This window comes from Miscanthus floridulus, chromosome 4, assembly GCF_019320115.1.
Source record: "Miscanthus floridulus cultivar M001 chromosome 4, ASM1932011v1, whole genome shotgun sequence".
NCBI lineage: Eukaryota > Viridiplantae > Streptophyta > Magnoliopsida > Poales > Poaceae > Miscanthus > Miscanthus floridulus.
In genome coordinates, this window is record NC_089583.1 from 93,392,419 (window position 1) to 93,402,475 (window position 10,057).

The following is a 10,057-nucleotide window of genomic DNA, read 5'->3' on the forward strand; positions in this document are numbered from 1 at the left end:
GTGTCCGAGACCGGCAGGAAGGTCTTCGAATGGGATCCATCGTAGGGAGGCGCCGAGCCACCGAGGCCCAGCGAACGGCCTCGGTACCCACTAGAGAAATCCTCTGGTACTCTTGGAGTGTGTCTCTAGACCGCTAGCCGTCCCCTAGCAAATGGGATTCGGGCCTCCACTCGGACTACCCGATAACAGCTCACCGGAAGTGCCACCGCTCATGCCCACCGAGGGTAGCGAGGCACATTCCACCCCTCCTTCCGAGCAAAAAGGAAGTGTGAGGGTCATACAAAAAGTCAGGGGAACCCCCGACGGCCTTCTTGCTCTATGCAGAGGCTAAGGGGCTCTTCCTACAACCTTGCCGAGACCTAGCGACCCCGGCTCACACTCCAAGGGGCTTGGCAAAACAAACCCTCCTTCCGAGCAAAAAGGAAGTGTGAGGGTTGTACAAAAAGATAGGGGAGCTCCTGACGGCCCTCTCACCCTGTGCAGAGGCTAGGGGGCTCTTTCTGCAGATACGCCGAGACCCCAAGACCCAGGCTCGCGCCCAAAGGGGCCTCGGCAAACAAACCCTCACGCGCGAGGGGTGTATAAAAAAGCTAGGGGAACTCCTGATGACCCTCTCACACAGAGGCTAGGGGCTCTTCCTGCAACCTTGCCGAGACCAGAATGGGCTCGGCTAACAAACCCTCCATTCGAATGAAAAGAATATGTGAGGGTCAGATGAAAAAGCCAAAGGACCCCTAACCGTCCTCCTGCTCCTGGCGGAGGCTCGGGGGCTCCTGCACCCAAGACAAAGACAAACGGTCTAAGTCCACGCTAGAGGTTTCATTACAAACATGATAAAGGGCACCGAGCCCATTACGGTCCAGGGGTTCGAAAGCTAGGCCTCCAAGAGGTTTCGACAGCCGCCCCAGGGCAACAGAGTTAGGGATGACTTTGGGGCGAGCCTACGAATGGCCAAGGCCCGAGCGAACAGTCGCTCGGGGCATCCTAAGTCGTGTCCGAGACTGGCAGGGAAGTCTCCAAATAGTATCCCACCGTAGGGAGGCACCAAGCCACCGAGGCCCAGCGAACGGCCTCGGCACCCACTAGAGAAACCCTCTAGTACTCTTGGAGTGCGTCTCTGGACCACCAGCCGTCCCCTAGCAAACGGGGTACGGGCCTCCACTTGGACTCACCCGATAACAGCTCACCGGAAGTGTCCACGCTCATGCCCATCGAGGGTAGCCTGGCACATTCCACCCCTCCTTCCGAGCAAAAAGGAAGCGTGAGGGTCGTACCCGAAGTCAGGGAGACCCCTAACGAACCTCTCGCTCCATGTGGAGGCTAGAGGGCTTTTCCTACAGCCTCACCGAGACCCCCGCAACCCAAACTTGCGCTTATGGGCTCGGCAAATGCGATAAAAACTACTCACTCAAATGCGAAAATGAAAAAAGCCCCTAGAGGAGTAACTCCACTCCTCCAGGGCCTCAGGGGCTACACCCGGCGGGTGCGCTCGCGCGCACCCACTAGAACATCAAGAAACAAAACCCAATTCCTACGGAGCGGGTATAAACCAAGCCTCAGTAAACCCTCAGGGAGAGTGCACGCACTCCCCCGGAGGCTCGGGGGCTACTGTCGGGTACCTTAGAATGGGGTACCCCGAGCGAACATCAAAGGGGTCGCTAAAGTCCCATCAAAAAATAAAGCTAGAAGGTAAGCCGTGGGCCCCTCACCCGCCACAACCAAGCCCACCAGGCCCTCCGCCTCGCTTTGAGCCTCACGCAGGAGGTCTCGGCGTCCTGACGCAATCTCCACCTCGCGCGAGGCTCTCCACGGGAGGCCTCGGCAGGGAACACGATCTCTGCCTCACACGAGGCCCTCCACAGAAGGCCTCGACAGGGGGTGCATTCTTCGTATCGTGCAAGGACTCTCGCGGAAGGCCTCGACAAGGAGTCCGATCTCCGTCTCGCACGAGGCCTCATTCTCCGTGTCGTTCGAGGCTGATTCATCCGCAGCCCGTCGCCCCCCGCCTCGACCGACCCTCTCGACAGCACATCATGTCTCATTAATACTTCAACCACTCCCGCAATCTCAGCTGGACAATGGCTCGATGCCACAGAATGGCCGACGAGACCTGAGGTCGCATCAGCGCCATACCGGCTGGGACAGGGCATGGCGAGGATTACTGGCCACTATGTTCTGACGCTGTGCCCACGATCAGCGCCCACACTACACTGTGTCCCATGATCCCCGCCTCGAAAACAACATCGCATGGACAACTTGGCCCGGGTCATCTCCGCCTCCAAGCCGGCGCATCAGATCAGCCGCCCACTCGGGGCCTTAGCACTGTGCACCAAGGTCTCGGCTATCTCGAGGTTTGTGCCTGCCAAGACCCCCCACTGCGGTGCAGCCTTGGCATCGACCAAGCCTCGGCCTTGCGCACAGTCCATCCACAGTGGCTTGCATGTTCACCGCCGCACCCACTCCGAGGCAGCCCAGGGGCTCCCATGACGCACAGGGTCGGACATGACCAGCATGTTGCCCCAATGCTCCAAGGACGGACCACTCCGATGACCATGCCGCCACAGGAATAAGCCATAGGGCTTGTACACACCGCCCCTATTGGCACGACACCGTATAGTCAGCACATGTACTGTCATTGTCCTCCCTTCAACTATAAAAGGAGAGGACTTGGGCCACTTCAAGGGGGGAAGAAGAGGAGAACACCTTGTAACACACACACGCACACATCCCAGCCACCTAAGAGCAACATCTCAAGCGGCCCACACGACACCTTGCCGAGACCTAGGACTAGCTCCCTCTCTCCCCTAGCTTGTAACCCCCTACTACAAGCATTTTGGTGCAAGGAATACAAGATCGATCTCTCAGACTGGACGTAGGGCATCGATCGCCTGAACTAGTATAAACCTTGTGTCTTTTTCCATCACCATCCGGAATTAGGGGCATGCAGTTCAAATTCACTGGTTGGTTGAGGACCCCCCGGTCCAAAACACCGACACAAGTATATGTTGAGCAACCTCCCGGTTTTGAAGATGATAAAAAGCCCAACCATGTATACAAGTTGAAGAAAGTTTTGTATGGTTTGAAGCAAGCACCTAGAGCTTGGTATGAGAGATTGAGGGACTTCCTCCTCTCTAAAGGGTTCACAATAGGCAAGGTTGACACCACTCTTTTCATCAAGAAGATTGGAAAAGATCTATTTGTGTTGCAAATCTATGTTGATGACATCATATTTGGATCAACAAATCAAGATTTTTGTGATGAGTTCAGAAAGATGATGGCTAATGAGTTTGAGATGTCTATGATTGGAGAGTTAAGTTACTTCCTTGGTCTTTAAATCAAGCAATTGAAGAATGGTACATTTGTAAGTCAAGGCAAGTATATCAAGGACATGATCAAGAAGTTTGGCATGAGTGATAGCAAAGTCATTAGCACACCAGTGGGAACCAATGGTAACTTGGATAGTGATGCAAGTGGAAATATGGTGGATCAAAAGTTGTATCGGTCTATGATTGGAAGCCTACTCTATGTGACCACATCAAGGCCAGATGTCATGTTTAGTGTATGCATGTGTGCAAGATTTCAAGCCTCACCAAGAGAAAGTCATTTGAAGGCTACAAAGAGGATATTGAGGTACTTGAAGCATGCATCAAATGTTGGTTTATGGTATCCCAAAGGAGCAAAGTTTGAGCTAGTTGGTTACTCTAACTCGGACTATGCAGGATGCAAGGTTAAAAGGAAGAGCACCTCAGGCACATGTCAATTGCTGGGAAGATCACTTATTTCATGGTCATCAAAGAAGTAAAATAGTGTTACATTATCAACCACCGAAGTCAAATACATATTCGCTGGTAGTTGTTGTGCACAAATACTTTGGATGAAGGCCACTTTGAGTGACTTTAGAATCAAGTTCAAGAAAGTGCCATTGCTATGTGACAATGAGAGTGCAATCAAGCTAACCAACAATCCAGTTCAACATACAAGAACAAAGCACATTGATGTCCGCCACCATTTCATAAGAGATCACCAACAAAAAGGGGACATTTGCATTGAGAGTGTAGGCACTGAAGATCAACTTGCCGACATATTCACCAAGCCATTGGATGAGAAAAGGTTTTGCAAGCTAAGGAATAAGTTGAACATATTGGATTTCTTAAATATGTGTTAAAGCACCCCCACTCATATGACATGCCTCTCCTTCGAGCAATCCAAGGTAAGAGTTGATTGGCATGACATGCATCTTTGCTAAGGACATAATTAGTGCATCTAGTCACATTTTCAATTTTATTAGGACCTTTCAAGTGGTTCTATTTGATTAGGCTCATTCATGAAAATCAAATGAATTTAATGTTTATATGATATCACTATTGCTTCTATACTTGATTTGATCTAGTGATAGCATATAAAATGTTTGTGGGCTTGTAAACCTAGTGTTTAATCTAGAAAATGAATTATAAGTGTTTAACTCAACATGGTACAAGATAACCCTTATTTGGAGGTGTGAAGAAGCTTGTCCTTAGATCAAACCAAGTTAAATATCTTTGGCAAATAATCTAGATTGGACCAAATTTGGGAAAATGATTCTCACCCCATTGATTGACATTGATAATCTCGACCCTACAAGTAATACTATCTATATTTAGAACCTTTGTGGTCATTGATGACAAAGGGGGAGAGAAACAAAGATAGTAGCAAAGATAGTGAAAAAGGGGAAGAAATATCATAAAGGAAGTGAAACATAAAGATATCTTGATATATGACATAGGGGGAGAGATATGACAAAGGAAAGGGATCAACTAAAATTTTTGAGCACACAAGTAGGGGGAGTAAGCTCATGAACTTGTATGGTGCATTTGAATGTACATTTCATATGTTTACTTGCATGGCACAAGTATTAAATTTAAACATCCATGCTTGTGTGATGTATGTTAGTTGTAAGATTAAATGATGAAATAAAATCACTAGATAACTTTCATTTCCAAGAAAGTCTTTACAAGTGGTATCTTTCTAAAGTATGTTTCCAAGTGATATTAAGCTAACCATGGTGCTAAGGATGGTATATTGGTGCACTCCAATTGGTATCATGCTTCAAAGGTCCATCTTTTATACCTTAGCATCATGTGGTAGACATTGACTCCTATATTTCCTATCTAAGCATATGTGCAAGCTACAATCCAAACTCTTAGCACATATGTAGGGGGAGCAAATTGCTACCATTTGGGGTTCATGAAACTTGTCCATATCCATTTACACATGGTAAATATGCTTGGGCAAGCAACATGGATTCAATTGAATTTTATTTCATATCTTTGTATCAGGGTTGTCATCAATTACCAAAAAGGGGGAGATTGAAAGCTCTATTTTGATTTTGGTTAATTGATGAAACCCTAAGTGCTAACCTAGTTTATCAAGTGATCATGAGATAGGTAGCACACTTCAAGTGGAGAAGCTAATGAAGATCATATCATGACAATGGTGATGGCATGACGATGATCAAGGGCTTAAACTTGAAAAGAAGAAAGAGAAAAACAAAAAGCTCAAGGCAAAGGTATAACTTGTAGGAGCTATTTTATTTTGGTGATCAAGACACTTAGAGAGTGTGATTATATTTAGGTTTGATAGCCGTACTATTAAGAGGGGTGAAACTCGTATTGGAATGCAGTTATCAAACAGCCACTAGATGCTCTAACTCATTGCATATGCATTTAGGATCTAGTAAAATGCTAACACCCTTGAAAATGTTTGTGAAAATATGCTAACACATGTGCATAAGGTGATACACTTGGTGGTTAGCACATTTGAGCAAGGGTGGAGAAGTTAGAAGTGAAAAGGAGTTCATCGCAAAGACGCTGGCGTCGGTCAACTGACCGGACGCTGGGTCTGAAAGCACCGGACGCTGGCTGCTTGCGTCCGGTCGAACTGGTAAGACATCACAGTGCCTAGGGTTAACTACCGGACGCTGGACTATGTCCGGTCGAGGTGGACCGGACGCGTCCGATCGAAGAAATACGCCTCAGGGAGCTTACTAGAAATGATCGGACGTTGGGGCTTCAGCGTCCGGTCAGTTTTACCAGAGCGTCCTGTCAGCTTCGTAGCCGTTGAAATCTAACAAACGGCGTTTGAAGCTAGTGACGCATGACATCCATCAGGCGACCGGACGCTGAGGGCTAGCGTCCGATCAGTCTGACCGGAGCGTCCTATCACCCCATGTTGTGCCCAGTGAAGGAGAGCAACGGCTCTATTTTGTGGGGGCTTCTATGTAAAACCCATGGCCGGCTATGGCTCATATCTTTGGCCATTTTTATTGACATAGCAACCTTGTGAGCCTAGCCAAAGTCCTCCCACTCATCTTCATTATTGATTCATCATCATAGTGAGATTGGGAGTGATCCAAGTGCATTGCTTGAGTGATTGCATCTAGAGGCACTTGGTGTTCGTGTTTCGCTACGGATTTCACTTGTTACTCTTGGTGGTTTCCGCCACCTAGACGACTTGGAGCAATGAGGATCGTTGAGCGGAGGGTGGTGATTGTCTCTGGCTCCGATCGTGGTGATTGTGAGGGATTCTTGACCTTTACCCGGTGGAGTGCCAAAAGGTACTCTAATGGATTGCTTGTGGCTTGTGTGATCCTCATCTTGTGTTGGTTGTGTGGCACCCTATTGAGGGTTTGGCGTGTGAAGCCAATTAGCGTGTGAACCTCCAAGTGAGTGAATCGCCACAACGAGGACTAGCTTGTCGGCAAGCAAGTGAACCTCGGTAAAAATCATTGTGTTCATCATTGATTCCAAGGTGATTGGTATTCTTTGTTATTCATCTTTGTGATTGATTGGTTCTTTTATCTACACGGTAGTATAACCCTCTTGATCACTCTCTTTACTTTACCGTAAACTAGTTGATAAGCTCTTTAGTGTAGCTAGTTGTGAGAGCTTACATGCTTGGTTGGTGTGGCTCTTTAGTTAGCTTTTGAGAGCACACTAACATAGGGTAGTGTCATAGCTCTTGTGTGAATTGACACTATCTAAACTAGAATTATGGTAGGTGGCTTGCTTTTTTAGTAGACTATCGCAATATTTGCTTCGCCTCATAATCGTCTAACCATTTGGTTAAGTGTTGTTATAGAAATTTTTATTAGGCTATTCACCCCTCTCTAGCCATTAGGATCTTTCAGCGGCCAAATGCCTGTGCCGCGCCATGCATGGTGGCGCGGCAGAGGTCTGACGTGGCGACGATCGATTTCGGTGACCGTTGACGTGGTAGCTCTTGCCGCGCCACCGACCTTGGCACGGCAGTGTCGCGCCCTGATCCATGACGCGGCAGAGCCGAATAAATATCGTGTGGCCGGCCGCCCGCACGCACACACCCTGCCCGCCAGCCTGTCGCCAACGCTCGCACTCGCCCATCCGCCGCCAGCCGCCACGCCGTGCCCGACGCCAGCACCCGTCCGACCACGCCGCGCCCGGCCACTCCGGCCGCGCAGCGCCCGCGTCGGCCGCGCCATGAACACCGGCGCGTCAAGGCCGCCCACTCCTAAGGTACCTCCTCTCGATTTCATTTTTTTTTGCTTATTATTGATTTAGGATAATTAGTGATTTAGAATAGTTAGGGTTAATTTCATTTTTTTATTATTGATTTAGGATAATTAGTAATTTAGTATAGTTAGTAATCTAGGATAGTTAGGGTTTTATGATTGATATTGATTTATGATAGTTAGTGATTTAGGATAGTTAGGTTAGTGAATTTGTTTATGATTTACGTAGGTTTGAGGTTGTGTGTTCTAGTATAGTTAGGATTTTAGGTTTAGAAATTGTTTATGTATTTATTATTTAGTTTATAGTTAGTTATTTAGTTAGGGATTTTGGGCATAGATACTAGTTTACTCTAAACCCAAAAGGGTTTAGGTATTTTAGGGATTGATTATGTATTTATTATCTATTATAGTTAGGATTTTAGGTTTAGGGATTTAGGATAGTTAGGTTAGTGATTTGTTTGTGAACTTACTAATGTTAATTTAAATTTTGTTAATTTGAATACTCTAACATTTTGTTTATCAATTCGTAACAGGATGGCTCCTCCCACGCAGCACCCGTTGTACCCCATTCTTGAGGTGGAGTACGACGACCAGCACCGAGCACACATCTTGAGTGACAATGACGTAGAGGTGGCCTTGCCTCCTTTGAGGCCCCGCACGCACACCAGGGCGCACCAGTGGGACGAGCGTTATGCGCCGTATATACGGCGCGCCGGCTTCCTCGAGCTTGTCTGTGTTGTCAACTATGGTCTTCCGTCCCTTGACCCAGCACTACTTACTGCAGCTGTAGACAGGTGCGAGTGCATTCTTTGTACGTAAACTTTCTTCTAACAAATTTGAGGCAACTAACAGTCGTTCTATTCTTATAACAGGTGGAGGCCTGAGACCAACACGTTTCACCTACCTTGTAGCGAGATGACCTTGACGTTGCAGGACGTGAAGACTATTTTAGGCCTTCGGTTGGGGGACTTCCAGTGATAGGAATAGTTGACAGCGATCACTGGAGGGTGTTGGTGGCTCAGTTTACTGGCTTTCTTCCACCAGACGACGATGCTTCCAAGAAAAATAAGTGAGTAATTCAAGCCTATTTAATACTTACATTGCTTTCCTGCAGCCATGGGGTCTCATTTTCTTTGGTCAATTTTAGGAAAAGTTCCGAGGTTTCGTCGTCCTGGATCACGGAGCGCTTTGATTACTTGGACCCACAGGCTGAGGAGGCTCTGATCGACAGGTTCGCTCGTGTGTGGCTCTGGCACTTTCTTGGTGTTTTCCTCTTCCCAGACGCCTCGGGCAACACGATCAGCTGGATATTTTGCTTGGTACCTAAGGACGACCAGTGGGACGATTGGCCGCAGGACGAGATCGGCATGTCTCAGCTAGGTGGTGCCCCGCTTGGTACCCAAGGAGCCTCACAGGTACTATCAAAGATAGTTTATTTAAATACGTAGGCTACATGAACTAACGATCATAAAGAATTATAAGTAATCGTGCGTATCATATACTTGCAGGGTACGAGCCGTATGCACCGTCGACCCGACCATACCGACGTTGGCTACACTCCCAATGTGTTGCCAATAAATCCGAAGAGACAGAGGCGTCCGAGTGATCCTTACACTCCTAGGTCTTAGTTTGTTAGGTCAAACAAATATTGACGTCCGAAACTTGAGGGATTATTTGGTTATATTATGTCAAACTTATGTCAAAATAATAAAAATATTATGTGGCAGCTTATCAACTTGCGCACGAACTTCATTTATCTATTTTATATTCGTTTCTTTACGTCGCGACAGCACTGCCCGCGAGATTAAGTACCAACTAGTTTGGAAACCGGTAGTCCCGGCATATCTCAACGCCAATGGCAATTTTTTATAATCGATTAGTTAAATTAGTGGTTAACCGTATTATGAAAGACGGAAAATAAATCATTGGCTTATCAAATTCTCTATTCGGCCATTAAAAAATTCAATAAAAGGCATAAACAAATCTACTATTGATTTTACGTCAAGCAATACTTAGAATAACTCCCACTATCGCGCGCGACGCATTCGGATTAAACCGTTCAGGTACCGCCGACCGGGAGGTGGGCGCGGCGGCCAGGCGGACTTGCTGCTCGGGCAGGTGGGACTGGGCGCGATATTTATTCGGCTCTGCCGCGTCACGGATCAGGGCGCGACAAGAGCTGCCACGTCAATGGTCACCGAAACCGGTCGTCGCCACATCAGACCTCTGCCGCGCCACCATACATGGCGCGGCACAGGCATTTGGCCGTGCCAGGACAATAGACACGGCCAAAAATATTAGTTTAAAAAACTTAGAATATTATATTCAAAATTAGTTATCAAAAAGTGTTAAAATTAAAAAAAAAATTCTAACGAGTAGTACAAACTACTGCAAAACTGGAACCTGATAAAGATTACATCATCTGTGCTACCAAAGGCCACGTGTCATCAACACTCCTGGTCATCTCGATCGCCACGGCCATGCTAGGACGAATGAATTGAATGGAAGGGTGTGTTTAGTTGGCAGGAAAGT